Consider the following 23853-nt stretch of genomic DNA (forward strand, 5'->3'; position numbering starts at 1 on the left):
ATAAATAGTTTACAGGTGAATGTAATCCATAATTACATTATAAGATTGTGCCAAATACAATAATACAATAAAAAATTGGTATTATCTCTGCTCAAAAAGCTGGTTTTAGGAATCACAGCTGTTAGCACAAAAACATTTATCCTCCTTATTTCCAAAGTTTCTGACAGTTTTTTAGCCTTAAAATCTGAATTTTTATCAACAGGTGTCCAGACACAAAGTTATTACGAGTGTTATTTAATTGACACTGTAAAAAAGTTATATCTTCCTGGGTTTTATGGGTTTATTGTCACGGTAGGAGTGGAGATGAGGACCAAAATGTAGGAGATGGGAAGCCAGGATGCAGGAAGGAGACGTCATTTTAATTCCATGAACAAACATGAGGGCAGAACTAACAAAATGATCCAGCCGTGACATAATGAACCAGCAACTGACAACACAAACCAAGGGGTATAAATACACAGAAGAAGAAACTAGACACAGGTGAAACAAATCAGAAAATCTAACCAGGTGAACTGATGAACAGGAACCCAGACATGAGAGAACTAAACAAGAAAAACTACAAACAAAACCAAACAGGACACCAGAACTAAGGAGAAACACAAAATATCACATCATGACATTTCTATTAGATTTATAGATTTTAGAGAGAAGTGTTAACAGCACCAGCAGTGCAAACAATAGCCTGAAACCAAGACAGAAACTCCAGCAGTAACTCCTCTCAGATCAGGGTTTGTTTTTCCACGTGGTTGTTTCAGACATGAGAAGCTCATCATGGCGTCATTTCAGGGTAAATAACTTGTTGCAGTTGAAATATGCAGTGATTATCCAACAGGAAGCTCGTACCTACATCCTCACTAGGGTGGGATTATATAGAATATATAATCTGATGCTTCTTCACACTCCTTTTGAACAATTTGTCAGATGTTTTATTTGTGTTTATTTTTAGATTTGTCATCATGTTCAGATGAAACCTAAAATCTTAGTTCAGTCCAACGACGACGACTTTTTGTGGCCATGCAGCCGTCAGCCTTTGCTTGTGGTGTAGCTGTCTTGCTGCTGAATTCCAGAAGCCTCAGCATCACTCTAAAGAAATTTCTTCTTCAGTCGCTACGTTTCCATGACAGCATCATCCACAGCCACTCGCTGTGTTTGCATCACCCCGAGAGTTGTGCAAAACCTACATATTGCAATAAAACACTGGTAATGGAAACACTTTTACATGTCCATGGCCATGAAAGTAGGGGCCCATGTAACCAATTTATTTCAGGTAAAGATGGTCCCGTATGGACAGATGGAGGAGGAGACCAAACCTTCCATCTCTGGTTGCAAATAACAGTGAATGCAGTGTTGCAAAGAATTTAAATTAGGGAGGAAAGCTGTGGAAAATCCTCCCCAGCAAGTGGAAAACCCTGAAAGGACGATAAATAGCTACGTGGCAAATGCTGCAGTTCTTGTAAAATCTCATCTGCACGACGAGATTTAAGGAGAACTGCGGCTCATTTACTGAACAGGGTTCAATGGAACCACAGTTTCCCCCACCGTCCTCTTCGTTGTGGCGCTTTGATACGAAGCTCGTCTTCCTGAACGTCTGCAGCAGGGTTTGGACTTCACTGATTTGCAGTTCGGATCACCTACTTTACTGTCTTCCATTGCCAGCTTTCTCTCAAGCAGCTGGAATTCAGAGACATTTTCTCTGAAATCTAAATCTCGCTGCTGGATTTGAATCAATTTGAAGCTCTTTGATTTGGTTTCCCAAATCAAAACCACTTATCAGAAACTTTCATCTTTGACCTTTTAGGTCTGCTTTCCGCGCGGACAGTGGTGAAAACCACTGAAACGAATCAGTTCAGTTTCCATGGAGAGAAACATTTTTTACTAGCGGCGCTGCTGACCATTTATAAAAAGTCTCGAGGTTGTCAGCGCTGATTCTACGCAGTCATAAAAAACAGAGCATTGCAGGTATTTCACTGAAACCTTTATGGCTAATTTAAGAAAAAAACAGGATGCAAAATGAAAATACTTTTTATTTGTTTGTTTCATGTAGTTGAACTTTTTTCTTCATTATAGAAACAAACTGTATCTTTATGGCTGCATCGTTTCGTAGCCATAAATACCTACAAGAAGGTGAAATTAGGATGAATCCGCTGCAGAAAATAGTCCTTTTTCTGGTTGTTTTCCCAGCTCTCCTGGTGGGATTTGTCCTGACGATGGCCAACTACAGCTTCTTCTCTGCTCTGCTGACCTTCTTCATCACCTCCTCCAAGCTGACTCGCTGGGGAGGAGCGCAGAAGAAGAAGATAGATGTCGACTACAAAGAGGGTGAGGCGGTGCTTCGGACAGATGTAAAAACTTTAAGTTCCGAAAGATTTTTCAGTGAAAAACAAAATGGATCTGTGTTAGGGGGTCAGAGGAACTGGATTCAGGTCTTCTGTAACGGAGGAGTTCCTACAGAAGTGGCGCTGCTGTACATGATCGAGGTAAACACACGCAGCCTGCAAACCAAGCAGCATGAAGCGCTACATGCAGGTAACTCAGTGGTGTGTGGCTCTCAGGTGGGTCCGGGCGAGATCCCCATCGACTTCGGCAAACAGTACTCTGCTTCCTGGATGTGCCTGTCTCTACTGGGCGCGCTCGCGTGCAGCGCTGGCGACACGTGGGCGTCGGAGGTGGGGCCCGTCCTCAGCGAGACGCAGCCGAGACTCATCACCACCTGGAAGGAAGTCCCGGCAGGTGAGATGCAGACACATCTGTCCTGGCGATGATACATTTATTTCCTGTTCAGAGCGGCATTCGTTTTCCACCAAGATCTTCCATCAAGTATGACGAAGGAGGCCTCTGACCGCAGCATGAAGCCAGGAGATCATGTGTTTCTGATAAGACGTTTGTGATGTGGACGTGAGTTACGACACATCGCTGCTTTCTAGATCTTCAGAACAAACTTTGTCTTTAAAAGGCTCCAAGCTCCAGGTTTCATCTGATCTTCTGTCTCAGGGAGGATGACAATAATGTTGTTGATGAACAAATGATACCGGCTTTGAAACTGTATTTTGTATTTTTATTGTTGTTTGGTCAAATTTACATCACAAGCAAAATTTAAACAACATAAAATAACATAAGTTTCAATATTCTCATTTGACCAGGTGTTGGCAGAAGCCAAGGTTTATTATTTATACCTACCATTCTCTCCAAATTTAAAGTACCGAAGGCGTTGGAGGTTCCTTTACAATATGGAATTTAATATAAAAAAGAACAACAAAAATATTTTTCAACACAATTTCTATCATGATCAAAACATTCCACTTAATAAGAGGTAAGAAAATTATTAACCTCATAAATATTTTTACATCACTATCTTCTTAAAAATGTTTTTAAACTGTAATATGGAAGTCGCTTTTTTTTTAGATCATCACAACAGCTGTTCCACAAAATAACCCCTTTATTAGATAAACAATGTTCCCTAATCGTAGTCCTAACTATTGGCCTATCAAACATAAATGTTCCCCTCAAGTTATATTTTGTTTCCCCTTTCTGTAAATTTTACCTGGAGCAATTTTGGAATTTGATTATGTTTTACTAGATACATAAATTTAGCAGTATACAAATCAACCAAGTCATAAAACTTCAGAACTTTGGATTGAATAAACAATTGATTACTAGGTGTATTATAAGGTGCAATATCAATCAGTCTAATAGCCCTTTTTTTTTGTAATGTAAAAATTGGCTTAGTTCTAGTTTTGTATGTATTTCCCCTTCCATCACGTATGGAGCAGAGTGACTGCTGCTGCTTCACTGGTTTACTGGTCACTTCACTGGTTTGACAGCTTTGAGTGGTGTCGTCTCATGGTGGAGCCCAGACTAAAGAATTAAACAAGATGTTTGTACCATGATGAGTTACAAACTTCTCCTAAAGCTACAGTAGGTAATGTTGCTCAGAGACATTATGTTTTACTCTGGGTGAAGTGGTTCCTCGTCCTGATAGTAGTCTGTACGTTTTGTAATCATGAATAATAAGAAATATAGTGAGACCCCTCCGTTTACTGTAAATCTGTAAAAACTCTGACCGATCCAAACGTTCCGACCCAAATAGAGTTCTTCATTTCTTATATTTCGTAGCTTCTTCTCCCAGCTCCCCTCCTCCCCCTCCAGCAGCGCATACCTGATAGCCACACCCTGCATATAAACAGCGTGTTAGAATGAAAATACAAAGTAGTGAAGAAGAAACTCGGAAGGCAAACATGGCTGAGAAAATGCAGGAAGGATTTCCCGACCTGGCTCGGTTTATTTGCCTCCTCCTGCTAAACAGCCGAAAAAGAGAAAATGTTTGGTGGAAAAATCTGCGAATAAAAGGGACTTGGATCACGCAAGGAGCAAAACCAGAGGGGGAGGAGCCAAGACATGGGGAGGAGCCAAGACAGGGCGCTACTTTCACATCTTGCTAGCTGCCCAACATCACCTACCCCGGCTTTAAAACCAGATAAAGTCGTCTATATAAATGTTTATATTTTTTGTTGCATTTATTCTTTGGTTTAAGCAGGTTTTTTTTTTAATAACAAATATCTCACATGTGAACATAAACTTAGTTGTTCTCTCTCATAGTGTCTCCTAGCAACAAGAACAGTTTTCATGGAAAATGAAATCTGCTGTGGTCTTTTCTTTAGTTTTTGCTGACCTGGGATCGTGTTAAGATTTCGTATGGAGGTTTCTATGGTTGCCGTTGGACACCAGATGTGGCTGCTTTCACCTGGGAAACACCGTCTTGACTCATCCATGAGTTCAGAGTGTAGAACATGGAACCCCGAAGCTTTGACTGGATGCATGTTGCCCACAAAAAGCTGAGTCAGGGACCTTGATTTCACTTTCAAAAACGTTTGTACAGCTGTTTAGGACACACCAAAGACCAAAACTATGAATCAAACTAGAAACTAATGTTTCCATGATGGCCAGCGTTATGAACCAAATCTGAAGTTCCCATGAAGTACGTTTTATGATGAAGTATTCATACTACTGGGTTCCTGCAGGATCATAAAAAGTCTTAAACACCTTTTTAGGTACCTTAAAATATCTCTTAAACTTAACACAGTAGGTAGGTCTGGAATGATCCAGCTTTATTACAAACTAATACGATGTATTGTGTTGAAATGTGTCGGAGAAAATCCGAACTACAACATGATGACAGTGAACTAATCTCCTCCTGTCCAGGATTTCCACCTGACGGCATGTCATAGCTGCTCTCTGTGCCGCTCTGAGTTCAGCACTGCGTGCACGCACACCCGTAGAGGTGGAGATGGAAAGTGTTGCTCCGACGTTACCGCGAGAACTTTGTGCCCATCACCAGCATGATCAACGTGTTATCTGAGATGTGAACAGAGTCTGTAAAAAGTAGAACTATTGCCGTTTAGTCATCTGAAGAAAAGTTCATAACTAAATTTTGATTTGAATTTTGGTGAGTCCAGATATGATATGATGATCATATCATTTCCACTGATTCAGATCACATACACACAGCGCGATGTATCAGCATGTGATGACACCTGTGGTGCAACTCACAGTTAAGAGTACAAGCGGAAGAACTTACAGGAGGAGGTCCCAAGCCCGGGTAGATGCAGAGGGTTGCGTCAGGAAGGGCATCCGGCGTAAAACATTTGCCAATTCATCCGTGTGATGATTTGCTGTGGCGACCTCTTCAGCAGGACAAGCCGAAAGGGCAACAACTGAGAGACTGCAGTGGATCACAGCTACTGATACCAAAGGGAATTGAACCCAAACTCCTACATAGTGTCAGTCATTTGTATGATATGGTTTGGAGCACAGATTCCACTTTAGTTTATCTTTTAAACACTAATTGTGCCAGTTGACCTGCAGAGATCAGTCATGAAGAGAAACATGTGGTTTCAGCTTTTCTCTGCAGGGTTCCTTCATCCTGATCTGTTTCCCTGCAGGAACGAATGGAGGTGTCACTCCTGTTGGACTGGTCGCCAGCTTCCTGGGTGGGGCTGCGGTGAGCCTGGCTTACTTTATGACACAGCTTCTAATGGTCAGCAACCTTCACCTGGCGGACCCCCAGTGGCCGGTTATCTTGTATGGGGGTGTCGCCGGACTGCTGGGGTCCATCCTTCCTGGGAGCTCACATGCAGTACTCAGGTAGGAACCAGAGTCAGATTGCTGATGGTCAAAGCAGTGACTGCAAACTAACTGTCTCTTCTGCATTTCCAGGCTTCGACTCCAGCATCGGGAAGGTGGTGAGTTATGAGTCCGCCACCACCAGGAGGATCTGCGGGAAGCCCATCCTGCACAACAATGCAGTCAACCTGTTTTCCTCTGTCCTCATTGCTCTCTTTCTGCCCGGGATGGCCTGGGGAATGTGGCCACAGTAGATGGAAACAACTGAGACTTGACACTGACTGGTCACACCAACATGGCAGGGTGACTCTGTGCTACGGAACCTGCTTCATAGGTTGTCATCATGAGAAAAACATGTGGAACAAACCTTCAAATAAAACATTTAACACTTGTAGCACTTTGCATCAAATGTCATGAAATGTCTGTAGGAGAAGCAGCAGCAGCAGAATTACACACTGTAGTAATTTATGTTTTTGAAGGAGGTCCAGTGGTTTAATAAACTTTACTGCTACACCTGTGTATTTGGTCCAGTGCATGAGATAAAATGTGTCATATGAGATGTTTTGTGTCAAGGCAGAGCCTTTGGTTATCAGGCCCCTCTCTTATGGAATAAGCTCCCAGTTAGTGTTAGGGAAGCAGACACCCTCCCCACCTTTAAGACTAGGCTGAAGACTTATCTTTTTGATAAGTCCTATAGCTAGGGATGGTTAGCATCCCTTAGTTATGCTGCTATAGGTTTAGACTGCTGAGGGACATTTCCTGATACACTGAGCTTCTTTCTTTTTCTCTTTATCTCTTTCTTTTACCCCCCCCCCCCATAACAGTGTTGCATCATTAACATGTATGTCTCCTGTCTCAGCAGGTCTCCCTGGCCGGGAGTAGCAGTTCCTGTTGTCTGTTGTCTTTCTGTCCTCTTCCCCCCACACAGCAGAGGCAGATGGCTGCCTGTCCTGAGCCAGGTTCTGCCGGAGGTTTCCTTCCTGTTAAAAGGGAGTTTTTTCCTTCCCACTGTTGCCAGTGTGCTTGCTCAGGATGGGAGATTGAGTTGGACTCAACTCAATCTGTTGGTTTCCTTATATAGGCTATTATGAATTGGCCTTCATTATGTTTTCCCCTCTGTCTGTAAAGCGTCTTGAGATGGCATTGCCGTGATTTGACGCTATATAAATAAAGTTGAATTGAATTGAATTGAATTGAATTGAAATTGATCGATTTTCTTTGGCTGGGCCGAATTTGTTGATCCAGTCTCCTGCAGTTCTATTTCCTGCACAGGGCAGGCAGAACATGTGTGCTGGTGGCTGGCTGGACCAGGCCCAGGTGGCGTACCCCACCACCTACTCCAACACCAACTGTGGATTTGGAAACATTGGCATCATGGACAGTTAGTCCACAATAACCTGAGACTTGGGACACCTTCTGCTACTGGATCAAAGGTGAGATAAAGATCCATGGATGGATGGATGGATTGATGGCTGGATGGATGGATGGATTTTCATTGATGATAGATCATCATCTCATTTTGATCCAACATGGAAAAGAACTGGATCAGGTGGATGGAGACACTTCCATGCACTTGATCCAGTGATGGTGAGACTTGTTCAGATTTTCAGAACTTTGGTTTTCAAAACTTTGGTTCTGAAGAACTGACTCGTTTCTCCTCCTCAGGCATCTTGCTACATTAAATTGGATCATCCATGTCCTTCAGGGACCTTTTAAAGCCCCACCCCCCACCAGGAGGTGAGTGATGTCATGTCATAGTGATGTCATAGTGTTTTTAAGCTTCTGAGTCTGACGTGGCACCACATAGGATGTGCAGATGCTGGCGGCGCTGTGGTGCGGTGGGGGTGGTGCTGCTGGTGGTCCTGGTGGTCTTTGTTGGGTATCACTTCCACCAACGCAACACCAAATCCTTCCACCTCCACGACTTCAAGGTGAGTTTGTTTCCATGTTTATATGTTTACATGTTTACAAGTTTAGGCCTGGGATATAGACTGATCCAAGGTCCGTTTTGAGTGTGGCGCCACTTTGTGGCGGAGCCACTGTTACCGTAGCAACCTGGTTTTTGCTGCCATCTGCAGATGCAGACAGCAGAATGGACGTCTGGGCTGAAGACGTTAGACTGGCCCAACATTACAGATGAAAATATTTTATCATGATTTTCATTTGTTTTCATTAGTTAGTCACAATTTTTAGAATATTACAGTAATCTGATTACTCCTGTTATCAGGTTTTGTCAAAGCGCTAATTGTGTTCATCTTGGATGTAGCAGGAGGAAGATGGCGAGAATGTAGCAGCAACTCCAGCACCTCTAGTATAATATATCTCTAATCCAGCTAACAAATCCGGTCCAGAACCAACGGCGTCCTTGAAAGCTGCTGTCACAGTGAGTTAGACTGGTGTTCAGACCAGAACCTCAGACCGGACCCAGCAGCAACTCCATTCTGGTTTTCCTTCCAGAGCAGATCCCATCAAGCTGAACCAGCTTCAGGAGCTGAAGTAAAAACAAGATGCAGCATTTCCAGACAGACAGATTAAAGCATCATGTAACCAGCAAAAGATTTCTGTCTTTAAAACCTGGAGAAAGTTTTCTGCGTGGTAATAAAACCCTTTCAGTCTGATCATAAAGCTGCTGTTTGCCCTTATCTGTCATTTGACCCATCGCCACGACAACAGGGCGAAATGGACGTTCCCCTGGCCACTGGGGTTTTGTGTCTACATGTGAAAGCATCTTGAAGGAACAGAATAAAACAGTCCTAAACTGGAGGGAATGCTGGAGAAAAGTAAAGATAATGGTTTCAGAATTCTCATTATTTTCTTCTTATTACCTTTGTAAGTCTTTTCTGTGATGGTGTGAACATGACTGCTTCTGCTGAACCCCGCCTGCTTCCTGGCAGTGGTGACGTCCATCCTGTGTCCACCAGATCAAGCTTTTTACGTTTTTCATCCTGGTCTATCAGGATCTTAATCTGATTCTGAGAAATTCTTTTTTTTTTCTTTCTTCTTCCTGCTGCCCATCATGAAAATGACACTGATGAATATTTATTAGGGCGTCAGCTGATCGCTGGTTCGATTCCTGATCAGTACCAGAGAATCCCCTTTTATGCTGGACCATCCAAGGGAAGGGTCCTTGCTCGTCTCTTTGGTTCCTAAAAGGACATATCTGCTACATAGGCGACGAGTTGTAGAGCTGCTACAGCAGATAGATAGCTCCCTTGGAAGCTCATCTGCTCTCATATGGAATGCACTGGTTCTCGTCCACCTTCAGTCAACCTGAACACTAGTTTTAATGCTCATCTCTTTGGGTCCTAAATGGACGCTTCTACGCTACATAGCCAGCGAGTTGTGAAAATACAACACCAGATAGATAGCTCACTAAGAAGCTCATCTGCTTCTCTTGCAGGTAACACTGGTTCGCTTCCGCCCTCAGTAAACCTGAAGGTTATCTTTAGTGCTCCGTCATCAGAGGGATGGCTTCTTACTGATTGCTTTAGGCCATAAAAGGACGTTTCTACACTACATAGGTGCCAAGTTGTAGAGTTCCTCCAGTAGATAGATAGCTCACTTAGAAGCTCATCTGCGTCCCTTGTGGCAAGCGCTGGTTTGTTTCCACCTTAGGGCGCTCTGCCACTATGCCCCCAGGGCTAAGTGGCAGGGCGTAGTAGTGATCAGGCTTGGGGACCTAGGGCCTCTTTAGTAGAGTGGACCTAAAGTAGGAGAGTGGTAGGTAGTCCAGGTGCTGTAGACTAGCATGAAAGGATCAATAGGAAGTAGGCAGATACAGGTAGGTCTACATAGAGTACTAGATGAATATAGATAGGAGGTAGAAAGGTACAAAGAGAGTTTGAAGATAGGCAGTAGCTGCAGAGCTAGGAGAGAAGAGAGGCTGAAAAAAGATCATCCAATGCAGAGATTAGACAGGTTCCAGTAGGGAATACACATAGGGAAGGAATAGGTGAACTGCAAAACTGTTACCCTTGTCCTGCCTAACTTGGCCACCCTTCCTCTCCACATATATTACCTAGCCATGTACCCTTTGCCTGTCCTGCCTCCATCTATCTATCTCCCTGTCCTGCCTCCAACTACTACCTGCCCTGCCCACCTCTGTCACTCCTTCTCCCCTAGTCTGTATCCCCCCACCACTACCCCTGTCCTCCCTTAGTCTGCAACTCTTCTTCTGCCTGTCACTTGTCCTCTCCTTGTCCTGTCCCTCTCCTACACCTGTTTACACCCCACCATCCCTGTCTATCTCCACTCCACCAGTTTCCACTGTAGCTCTCTCCTGCCTGTCTCCATCCAGCTAATCTTGCCTTCCTGAGCTCTAACTAACCTCCCTATGTCACAGCTCTACTAGTTAGAACTCCTGTCCTGCATCTATCTATGTCCCCAGTGTAACTGTAACTAGACCCTACAGCGGAAGTGAACCAGCATGTCCCGTAAGTGGAGCAGATGAGCTTCTAAGTGAGCTATCTATCTGCTGCTGGATCTCTCCAACTCGCTGGCTATGAGGCGTAGAAACGCTGCTTTAGGACACAAAGTGATGACTGAGAACCCATCGCTTGGATGATCCAGCAAAACAGAAGCTTGTCAGATCCTGGCAATAGGTGGGAATCAAAACCATGCCCACCAGGTGCCCTCAACATCAGGTCACCCTCCTAACAGCCAGAGCTATTCTTTCAGACATGTAACCATGACAACAGCATCATTTTTACTGGTTAGAGTTTGTCTCTGAAGGAAGATATATGTATGGAACCAGGCCGAAGCAGTTCGACCCAAGTAGAACCAAATGGAGCCAAATGGGACTAGGTTCAATCAGGTAGAATAATGTGGAACCAGGCAGAACCAGATGGAACCTGATCAAACCATGTGGAACCAGGTGGAATTAGGAACAACCAAATGAAAGCAAGGTCGAACCAGGTGGAACTATGTAGAACAAAGTGGAACCAGGTGGAATCAGTTCCAACCATGCTGAACCAGGTAGAACCAAATGGAACCAGATGGAACCAGGTAGAATCATGTGGAATTGGATGAAACCAAGTATAATTGGTTGGAATTAGGTAGAACCAGATGGAACCATGTGGACTTTGGTAGAACCATGTGGTTTTGTTTTTTTTTCATAAAAAGCTAAAATCTTCTGTGAAAGACTACAGATGATGCTCCTGTTCAGAACACGTTAGAAATATAATAAAGTTGCTCCATCTGCCACGAGGTAGAAAGGCTCCATTTCTGAAAGAATCACCTCTGCTATTATGCAGCCAAACATTTCCCATCTTATGAATTCATTATAAAATAAGGATCAGCATCTGCACTTGTGGCAGACAGTCATCAGTGGGTCCCTGCACTCAAATTACAGTTATTTTCAAGTTAATTTGATAAATAATTATTTGTACTTAGTACAGCTAATGTTCAAAGGTTTGTGAAAAGTGTCTGTTTTTCTGATGAAGAAAAGTCGATTTATTGTTCAGAAATGTAATGTTATCCAGCATGATGTAGTGCCAAACCTCTACCAGCAGAGGGCGCGTTCACTGCGAACTGGCATTAAAACATGTTTTTGTTGCTCTTTGCAGGTAAGAAGGGAAATGGGGAACTGTGTGATTGCTCTGTGAAAATGTTTAATGTGTGCTTATAACTAAGGTTTGATGTGTTATGCTGTATAAACGTTTCTTTTTCAGCTAACAGCCGGTTACATGCTAAAAATGGCTAGTTAGTAGCAGTGGCGGCTGGTGAAAAATGTTCTAGGTGGGGCTGACGTGACAATACATTGCTTTGCCTGGTCTAGTGTAAGAATTCAAATCAACAGTTAGACGATTACAGTTTCACAGTAATGATTTAATCTCTTCAAATCACCATTTTCATGGATAAAGAAACTTAAACAGTTTTCAGCAATATAATACTCTAAGCATGTTATAGAAAAAGCATCAAATATAATGAGTCAAATATTAAAGGTTATAAACTGAATTTATACATATCAACATTGTGTGTGAGTGAATCAGAGAAAGAAGAATGTGTTTGTGTTCCTGAGGTGAGTACAGTGTGATAGCTGAGTGGAGGGAATGGACAGTTTTTATTTGTACAGGAACTTTGCTCATCTGTCTTTTTGAGTGGCAAATTTCTCAATGACTCTGGTGTTGAAATCAGGGATGTCCCGTGTTAGTTTTTTCTCTATGGAGAGCAGAGCCAAAGCATTAAGGCGATCTTGTGCCATTATATTCCTTAGGAACGTTTTTATTCTCTTTAACGTTGAGAAGCACCTCTCCGATTCTGATGTGGTCATTGGCGTGGTAATCAGGATGTTGAGAAGACTTACAGTTTCTGTAAATGTGTCTTGGAGATTATTCTCCATCAGAACCTGAAAGAGAGCCAGTGCACCACTGCAGCTCTGGAACTCTTCATTACTGTAGATCAAGGACAGCTCTGGTTTAAGCCTGGCCTTGTCCAGTGAGGGATATGCTTCCACCGTAGTATCCAGCGCGGAATCTGGGAACTTCTTGTCGTGTTCTGGGAACAAGTCTCCTTGCAGCAGAGTGGCACTGACCAGGTGTTTGGTGAAGGAAAACCTCTCCTTGGCATGGCACATAATGGTGTCGCATACCTATAACATGAAAAAAAAAAAAAAAGTCTCAAAACAGGGCTTACATGTGATCGGCAGATTTTTACATCACTCCGCAATAAAGTGATAAAACGTTTACGTAAAGCTAAAGCTAATTTCTATATTGACATTATAAAAGGTGCTAATGGAAATGGGAAGATAATATGGGATAATCTGAATAAACTCCTAAGACGCAATACAGATGGACCTATTAGGGATCTGCAGCTTCAAGTAAATGGTACACTGACAGATGATTTAGGCAAAATTGTTAATTTGTTTAATACATTTTTCATTTGCTCAGTTGAAGAATTAACAAAGAATCTTAAATGCCCTGTAATCGCTAATACTTCTTTAGATCCCACTAAACCTGTATTTAATATACAAGAAATCTCTGTCCCTGAAGTTATAAAAACAATAGCGTCTTTAAAAAGTTCAAAAGCTAGAGATACATTTGGTCTGACAACACATTTCTTAAAACTTCATAAAGAAGCCCTTGCAAGTCCAATTGTACATATAGTAAACCAATCTATTAAACAAGGAATAGGAAGATTGCAAGGGTCACCCAGTTTTTAAATCTGGAGACAAAACAAAATCTGAGAACTATCGACCAATAAGTATATTACCAGTGATTTCAAAAATAGCAGAAAAATGGGTTGCTGCACAACTAACTCAACATCTAAACAATAGTGAAACATCTCTTCATCCAATGCAGTTCGGTTTTAGGAAACATCACTCCACAGAGACTGCCACCTTTTATTTTCTAGAAAATTTAAAACATCTACTTGACATGGGCGGCTTTGTGGGCGCTGTGTTCCTTGACTTGAAACGTGCTTTTGACACCATCAATCACAATGTGCTCCTTGCTAAACTAACACAATTTAATTTTTCTAACAGTGCTCTCTGCTGGATTAAATCATATCTGTCGGACCGGCAACAAGCTGTACAAATAGAACATTTCCAATCTACTTTTCTACCTTGTTCTGCTGGAGTCCCACAAGGCTCAATACTAGGACCAATCTTATTCAGTTTATATGTCAATAACTTACCCAATGTATGTAAAACTGTGAAAATCCAATTATATGCAGATGACACAGTATTATATGTTCATGCAAAAACCAAAAGTGAAGCCGCTGCAATACTCTGGTGCTATGGTGCCAGTATCTCACTGGCTCCATGACGCTTGTCTACATCTTAATACAAAAAAAACAGTTTGTATGTTTTTTTCCCGGCAGCCAGCAGAGGCCGAACAACCATTTGTGTTAGTCAATGGAGAGAGACTGGATGTGGTGGAACAATTTAAATATCTTGGAGTAGTTTTTGATTCTCATCTAAATTTTAAGCAACATGTGAAAAAAGTATTGCATGTGATTAAATTTAATCTGTCAAACTTCAAGCATATAAGACCCTTTCTGACCACAGAATCAGCTAAGGCTTATATGCACGCCATGATATTTAGTCATATCACCTACTGTTATACCACTTGGTCTCACACTTCAGAGGCCATTTTGAAGCCACTAAAGTCCCTCTTTAAGAGAACACTGAAAACTCTGGACAAAAAGCCATTACACTACCATTATTGTAACATTCTAAGTAAGTATAATATTTTGGATTTCGAAAGTTATCAAATTTTTATGGATGCTTGCCTTATTTTTAAAGTTGTAAATGGACTTGCTCCTCCTCCCTTAATGGATTTTATAGGTAAAAAACCTAGTGATCGGCCAAATACCAGAGCATCGGCCAGAGGAGACTGTAACGTACAGCGGCGTAGGACAAAATTTGGTCAAATGGTGGGGTCAATCAGAGGCTCACAAACCTGGAACACACTGCCAGCCCATGTCAGGAACTGTGGCATGTATTCAGCCTTTAAAACAGCTCTGAAACACTGGCTGAAAACCAACCAAGCATGCTCACACTAGGTTTTTTTTTTTTCTTGGGGCCTCTTAAACTCTGTGAGATTTGTCTATTGTTGTCTATTGTTATGATGTAATGTCTGTATTGTTTTTTTGTTTTCTTGTGTTGGGACTACGTGTTATCTGTCCTTTCCTGCCTTAGGACTACGGATGTAAATTAGCTTTGTGCTAACTCCGGCATATTTACATTGAAGCTTTTGCCGATGTGTTGATGAATATGCATTGTCCTAATTTAAATAAATAAATAAAATAAATAAATAAAATAAATGATATGTCATTTAAAAAAGGTAAGAACTAGGTTTTGACATTTCATTTTAAACAATAAGCTTTATACTTTTTTAAAATGCATTTTTCTTATTTTTATTTATATCTTATAACTTTAATTATTTTTTTTTACTTTTTGTATTGAATGTACACTGAGAGCAAGTAACCACCGGAATCAAATGACTTGTTTGTGAAGACTTGTTGAAAAAAATTATTCAGATTGCAATTCTCCTTTCCTTTCCTGAACAACTCCAGTTTTTATGAGCTACTATCCTGCAAGTTTTAGTTTTTCCCAGGTACAACACACTTTATTCAAATGAAGAGGTTCTCCAACAACTTGTTGTCATCTTCTGCACCTGCCTGTTAATGAGACATTGATTTGGGTCAGGTGTGTCACAGCAGGGAAACACTAAAGCCTGCAGGATAGTAGCTCACAAGGACTGGAGTTGGAGACCCCTGATCTATGTATTCATATCATCACATGACAATGTATATTTCAGTCAGTAGCACTATTTCAAACAGCTAGTGTGGTGAAAAATTGTTATTCTTCTGTCCACCAGGTGACAGCAGTAAGTGTTTACCTCCAATGCCAAACGGTGTTTCCGGTCTTCTCCCAATGTCCGCCATTTCTTTGTGGCTGGTTCCTGTACAGGTCCACTGGACTCCTGACCCACAACTAGGGAAGGAACAACCTCTGATAATACACAAACAGTACATATGATTCAAAAATCATTTCTGAAAACTGGTTAACATATAATATATAACTCTAAGACTGTATTAAATGATGAGTTACTGTATTTGAACATTAAGCTACATAGAGTCTATTCAGAGACAATTAACATTTGGGTAACACTGTGCACAGAAGTTTACCTGATAGCCTGCATGCTGTCAATGAATCTCTGGATGATTCCTGAGATGTAGTCAGAATCTATGTTTCTTTTCTGCAGCTGATTGTACCACATGTCCACATGTGGCATTATTTTGTGAAAGAGGGCCAGGAAAAAACAAAAATCATCATCCTGAAGCATTCTCATGTAGCCGCCAGCCTCTCTCTTTGTAAGACTGTCAAATTCAGGTCTGTTCCGGATGGTCTCAAAACACCTCTCCAGATCAGCCTTGTGTTCATACACTGTGTTAACAGCACGACTCTTGAAGTTCCAACGTGTTGCTGATACACTTGGAAGGCGATGCGCGACCACCTCATCAAGCACTGCCGTTCTCTTACTTGACTTGGAAAAAAAAGAAGGAAATCCCCCAATGTCAGAAAAAAGTGACTGATCTGGGGAATGTGAGATGTTGCTTGTTGCATTACTAAGTTTAACTGGGGAGCATAACAGTGAACATAGTAAGCGTTTCCATAGATGCCCTGGATCTTTCGCTGAACTCCTGCAGTGGCCCCCCTCATCACTGAAGCCCCATCATAGGCCTGGGCGATCAGCTTCTTTTCTTGTCCCTCAGGAAGGATGATGCGCAGCCTTTCTAATAAGGCACTGGCGATTGTGTCCGAGCTGGCATTGGAGAGCTTAATAAACTAAAAAAAAACGCTCCTGGACATTGTGGCTTCTGTCAATGTATCTTAGAACCAGGACTAACTGACAGTGTGTGGAAATGTCAGTTGTTTCATCAGCTTGGATGGCTAAAAAATCAGCTGTTTTGACTTCATCAATGATTTTTTTCTTTCAGAACTGCCAGCTTACAGTCGAGTAACTCGTTTTGCACGGTCTTTGAGGTGCCTCTAAAAACAGTTGCATTTTCAAGATGGTCCTTCAAGTCCCGGTCAATGGACGCCATTAAGTCAACTAAACCTCTGAAAATTCCAGGGTTTTCAGAAGTGTCCCTTTCATCATGCCCCCGCAATGCAAGTTCAAAAGCACCACAAAACTTAATGCAGTCTATGAGTTTCGATAAAATATGACGATTCTTATCAACCTCTTCGTTGTGCTTTCTTACCGCAATGCGGTGTCCGTCGTCCAACTGCGTTGCTATGCTAATCTTTCCTAGCACAGCTAGCTTGATGCAGTTTTTCATATGAACTCTTGATCGTTCATGCTTCTTGATGCGTTTGGAGAGGAGTTTCAAGTCGGTTTGTCCTGACTGTGTCCATGTTAAATCACATCTGTCACTTTTAAAAAGAATGCAGGGAAAACAGAAAAGTGCATTGGCGAGTCCACAGCCTGTAAGCCACGACTTCCGCTCGAACCAACTCCTGCAAAAACTCTGGTTGTAAACTTTGCCTTTCTCCTTGGTCTGCTGGTTGATGTTAAGGTCGGGCTTGTCGGGTCCAAATTCCTTAACACAGATTTTCTCCTCCATTGTCCTTCTTGCAAAGGGGGAAATAAATAAGGATCTCACCGAATTTGGTGGAAGTTGCTCCTCGCTCGTTAAACTCGCCATCTCTCCGCAAACTGACCGCACCACACAAGCTTCTCTCTCGTTCCCTCTCTCTGTCGCTATCGTTTTTTCTTTTTTTTTTACATCTTAAATATCGCGGCATTTCCTGCTGAGGGGCAATATTTTTATCGCCCCAAGACGAGAAGTTTCAGTGACACTGATTGGTCATATATTTATTAATTTGTCCTAGTTACACTACATGATTGGCTATGTGGGTGCACTGCTAGGGCAGTCAGACCAGAGCAACACGACAGTAACGTCTGTGTAAATTCATTATCAAATGAACGTCAGCAGGTGGCAAATGTAGCTGATACATTTTATATTGCATGTAAGCATATACTAGTGGGTAAAACCAACATTTATGAACATAAAATGAAGATATTATGAAAAATAAATTTTACATTCTCCCCATTTTATCAGGGGGGGGCGGCGCCCCAGCGCCCTCTATTGGCCGGCCGCCACTGGTTAGTAGCAAGCCTGGTTGCTTAGTAACCGATCGCGGTGTTAAGTGAATGAGAACACATAAGCGCGAAGCAGTTGCGTGTGGCAAAACTGGAGTTAAAACATGTTTTTGTTGCACTTTGCAGATACAAATAAAAGAGTCTAAAAATTAAATAGTAGTGGAGGACATCCCATTTGTACCACGCTACACACTGCATGATGTTGCCTTGCTTTAACACGGCAATATTTATCCCAAAAAGTCTTCAAGAGAGAAATACATCTTTGAAACTCTACCTCTTCATCATTTTAAGCTTCTGTTCACATTTACAGTTTACTCAACAATGGTTTGATACGACCATGATCATTACAGTACAATTCTATGATTCCTACATTGCAGAACTACTGTGTGGAGTAACGCAGTACAAATACTTCATAAGATTACTTCAGTAGAAATTTGGGGGATCTATACAGTATGGATACCAATGACAGGCGTTACGGGCGTTACCATAGCAACACCTCAATCAACTGACTTTTGACAAGTGAATGAGAGAAACTTGCTGTTTGAAGCCAACATACAATAGTTTTAATACTTAAGCATATTTTATATATATATATATATATATATATATATATATATATATATATATATATATATATATATATATATATATATGAAAAAAGAAAAAAAGACTCCAAGAGGTTTGAAACCCGGCTTTTGAAGGAAACATGTGAAACTATCCAGACATCAAAACAAAGCAAGGAGACACAAAGAACGTGTTTTTCACTTGTGAGAGTATTTTAGGTATGAAGGAGGAAACAATCATCCAGCACTGCCATTTTGGAGGAACTCAGGATCCATTTGGAGCCACAAGGAGTCACACAATACCTGCAACGACACAAAGCTGCCTATAAGTCTATAAGTTTTGCATTTGGGTCATTCCAGCATATGGTAGCTGTCACAACTGGGATCTTCCAAGTCCTACATGTCTTGCTGGATGGACACAGTTATTAGGTTTCCACAAACTCTGCAGTCATTAAATGAGACCAAACCCTTCTGCAGTAACTGGATTTCCCAGAGTGATAGCAGCAAATGATTGGATCCATATGCATCCTGTACACAAGGATACAAGAGCCTGTCACATTCATTCATGTTTTATTTCTTTTTTTTATTTCCTGTTTTATTTGCAGATGTTTTATTATATGCCCACTTTTCTTTTCTTTGCATTCTAATGTCTTTATACCATCTTACTTTATCCACTGTTAGGTTTACCAACAGCACTAACTTTTTTCATCAATTTGCTCTCATATAGTGTTTTTTTTGTTGTTGCAGGCAGATTTCCTTGTAGGAAATCTTTTTGATGAATAAGCCAGAATGATGAGTTGGAGCCACTTTTCCAGGCTAATACCCCTTCAGGAGTTTCTGCTGCACTGTTTTCCCTATGTGGCAGGTTAAAATCACAGAAATCTTGGTTGTACAGAAACTCAGAATAAAATACTTATACTGTGGTAGAATTGGCCTACCAATCATAGTTGAAACAAGGAAAAGTAAAAATCAACATTTATATAAAACTTGTCTGGAAGAAGAAATGAGATGCATATCAAACTGTGATCAACTGATTCAAAATATTGTTTTAGAATCAACTTGTGAATTAAAAAATTGTCACATGATCACAACAGAGGGTCAAAACAAATGAATTATTTGTCATGAGCCTTTCCTGATTGTGTAGTTGTCTAATAAATGGTCCTCCTTACGGTTACAGTGGTTCCATTCATCTTGATGACAGCTAAGTACAGCGTCTTTGCTCTGCTGACCTGCTGAGGAGGAGCGCAGAAGAAGAATGTAGATTTCAACAACAAGAAGGGTGAGATAATGGTTCAGATGCCTACATTTTATGTTATGTCGTCTTTTCTAGAACAAATTCCAAGACAAGTTTAATCTGTTTGAGAGCTAAAGGAACTGGATTCAGGTCTTCTGCCAGGAAGGAGTTCCTGCAGGACTGGTTACTGCTGTGTATGAAAGAAGTAAACACACACATCCTTAAAAGAAAGCAGAATAACCCGCTTCTGCACACTGCAACGATCAGCGACAAACCAAAGAGAAATCTCTAAATATAACGCCAAAGTTGATCATTTAGCAACACTGTCAGCTGACCACTGAAGTATGCATCTGTGTGAGTGGTATTTGAAATGGAACTGGGATTAAATACATTCATCTCTTATAATTAATTAAGTAATAATCTCTCCAAGTACCGCCATTTGAAAACCACGTAGACGGACATGAAGCCAGACCAGAGAGAGAGAGAGCGATAATTAAGGTAGACAGAGATTCTGTTTTAATGACGGAGAGATCTCTCTCATCTTTCATACTTTTGCTCTTTTCTGCTTTACTTTCCTTTTTCTGAAGATGTTTCTTGCTTGCGTGAAGGGTAACCTTGGTTGTACACATGTTTCATTGGCTTTCTGATTTTAAAACAATCAGAGAAAAGCCTACAATCCAATGAAAATCCAGATGACCCAGCTTGCCACCAGCACTTTAACGCACCGTGTAGGTCTGAAGCTGTGAGGCTCCTCGATGGTGTGAAAACTGATGGTGTGTGTGTGAACGCAGTTTCTCAGCACGTACTCGCCTGCTCGTACATGCATTTAACAATTTGTATGCATAGAAAGTTTAGTTGAACACAAAACTGTTTGATTTATGAGGCAAAGGTAAATTTAGGTGTGAAATATTAATGTTTGTGCATTTGTCCCACATGGGACATGTTTGGATATTCCAACATGATAAAGATCTAAAACATAAAGCCGACCTACAGCAGAATAAAGTGAAGGTTCCCTCCCAGTCTCCTGACCTCCACATCACTGAGCCAACGTGGGGAGATCTCAAGCGTGGAGTTCATATAAGGCAGCCTAAGATGTTACAGGAACTGGAGGCCGTTTGCCGAGAAGAATGCAGCTTCACCATCAGAGGAAATAAAGACCTTACTCCACAACTACCACAAAAAACTCCAAGCTGTCATTGATGTTAAACGGGGAAATGCATGTATTAATTGTGTTATGTTTGAAAAAGCTGAAAAGTTGTGGTTGGCAGCCCAGAAAGATGTGAAAACTGGCCAGCAGCTGTCGAGTGTGTCAGTGTTGATACATCTTGTTCAGTCAGTTTAGTGACTGGTGTGTAAAACATTCAGGCAGATGGTCTGAAATACTTCTGTCCCAGATCATTAACATTTCAGCCATGGGACACATGTTGGAAAGTCTAATGCACGTCCTGTTTCACCATAAACGGATGAATATGTCAATAACTAGTAAAAAGTTGTTGACCAAGTGTTAACAGTCAGAACGAAGGGGAAATTTAAAATCTCCACAAATGAAAAACTGCACAGCATTAAGAGCAAAGCCAGCCACAAAGTCTTGTAAAATATCTTTGCTTAATTGTTGTGACTGATGGATCACAGCACCCTGTAAAGGAGAAATGAGCTGAAGTAGAAAAGCAGAGGGGAATTTCTGACCAGAGAAAAGCAAGTCCACCACCTCTGCCAAAGGACCGAGGTGTGCTACAGATGGTCTGAAAGTGCTGCAGACAGATGTGGTCTGCAGGTCCAGCTGAGAGGAAAAGGATTTCTAATCACAAAAGCTGTTCAGTCTGGACACTCGTCTTCACGTTGCTGATGAGCAAAAACCTTTTTCCATTTTGAAAATCCTGCAAGCTGGAGTGTGTAAGTAGTGAATGTTCAATCTGCTCCTCAGGTTTACGTGCTTTAGTGAAAGCATCTCCAGCGCTGCGCCGTCGTCATGTTCAACAAGCTGCAGCTGTGAGCAGCACAACAAGCCAAGCTGGAGATTCATTCCTTCACCTTCTTCATGTGAGTCACATTGTCACACAAGAGTTCAGCATTTTAGCAGAAAACTCTTCCAGATTGTCCTTGTAGGCAGAGGGTTTATTGTCCCACTTTGGTCTCCATAGTACCAACATGACCTGGTTTAACCAGCACAGCCTACCTGAGTCCTGCTGCTGACCATGTCCTTCCCTTTCTGAGCACAGTGTAGCATCTTCTGATGGAAACTTCCAGCAGGATGATGCACCATGTCACAAAGCTCACATCATCTCCACCATGACGATGAGTTCACTGTCCTCCAACGGCCTCTACAGTCACATGATCCTTTTATGACAGAGCAGCCTCGCGATGTGGTGGAACGGGAAATTCTCATCGTGGTGTGATGCTTCACGTCATTATGGAGCAAAATCTCTGAGGAATTTTTAAAACATGTTTTTCAATCGATCACATAAAAATAAGGCATTACTGAAGGATAAAAGGGGGGGTCTAACCTGAAACTAGAAGGGGGACCTCATAAAGTAGTCCTTTCCTTCTTTTGAGTCATTAGGTGTAACAACATGTTTTGACCAGCAGAGGGAGACAAATGTCCATTCTCCTGATGTTTTCTTCAGGTCCAGCACAGCAGCAGTCAAGAAAAAAACAAAAATATTCTTTGTCACTAAAAATGTGACAAATCTATGATAAATATAGTCATTCATACTTTTTTTTTTTTTTATCATTTAATATATTTAAGTTTTAAGCTACAAAGACCTGCCTTCTTCACTGAAAACTATATTCTCTCAAAAGTAACATCCTGCAAACAAAAGTACATTGATACAAATATTAAATATTTGGGGTGAAAAGATTGAAGACCTTTTCATAAGCTTTTTATGATTTTCATCTTGGCTCATTTTTCAAGGTTTTATCTTTCTGCTTAGTTCTTAAATACTAAAATCATTCTGCTGAAATACTTGCCATAAACTACTATATAGTATTTCATTAAAGTTCTAAACAGCTATTGAACAGCTAAAATCTAATTTAATCAAGTAGCATTCATGATGATGGTTGAGGTAACAGATAATGCTGATGATGAGGCTGGTGATCACATTGAGACAGTTTGTGATGAGGATTTTTATCCTGGTGATGATGAAGCTGTGATGAAGAGTCCTGGTAAAGTTTATCAGGATGTGGTATCCTGCCAGCTCAATGATCCACCTGAAGATAAAGGTAAATTCTCTCACGCCTCTCAGGGATCATTTGTTTCGCTTCTTGAAGACAAAACATATCTTTTTGTTATTTTTTTGGACTCAGGAAAAAAAGTCAGTTTTCTCGATTTTAAAGAAATAAAAAAAGGCAAGTTGTGTGTTTTATCTTTTTAATTTTCCTCGTCATCTGCTTGATTTTTAAAAAATATTTGGAAAATGTGGATAATACCTGAACTCAAGGAGCACAGCGTCAGTGTGGGGTGTTGCATTCATGTTTCTTAGAAAGCGTACGTGCACGGTGGGTTTGCAGAGCTGCACATCGTGGTGAACGTTGTGTACTCACACAGACCTGCAGTGTGTGTTGCAGCCGGTGCAGCAGGTCCTTGTAATGGAGGAGGAAGAGCTCCTTGATCACATTTCTGTTGAACACAGTCTCTGGTTGACATCAATCATCTTCCCAAGTAGCCAATCGTACGCTGAGGAGAAAAAAATAATAGTTAGCATTTGGCGAAGTGATGCTTTTACCCGTTCATCTTTGTTTTAATCACAACAGTCCTGCAACCTCTCAGCTGTAGGCGTGAACCATTCGTGCACCAACAGCCACATGGTAAAGCTTTTATTTTCTACACAGCTTTTCTACTTCAGGGTTGGAGGGAAGCTGGAGCCTATCCCAGTTAGCATTGCAGAACCAACACAGAGAGACAAACGACCACTCCCTCCTAGGGAGAGTTAGTGAACCATTAACCTAACCTGTGTGTCTTTGGACGAGGATGAAGCTTAAGAACCTGGAGAGAACCCACACATACACAAGGAGAACATGCAAACTCCACACTGAAAAGCTGCTGTTCAAACCTCTCCACAGCCGAGACTTGACCCAGTAGGCGCGTTTCATCTCATGTACGATTCGATAATTAAACAATAATCTCAGTTTTCTTGCAACTTTTTTCCCATTGAGGGTTATTTTGTCACTGCGTAGCTCCTTTATACCACTTTTTACTCCATTCAGTATCCATTAAATCAAGCAACCAAACAAATTTTATCTCCACTTTCATTTTTGTCAAACTATAAATAAATCCAACATTATTTTATAATATCTTTAAATGTTTCCCTGGAATGTTCAGGAAAAA

Source organism: Telmatherina bonti (genome assembly GCF_933228915.1).
Source record: "Telmatherina bonti genome assembly, chromosome: 23".
NCBI classification, from domain to species: domain Eukaryota; kingdom Metazoa; phylum Chordata; class Actinopteri; order Atheriniformes; family Telmatherinidae; genus Telmatherina; species Telmatherina bonti.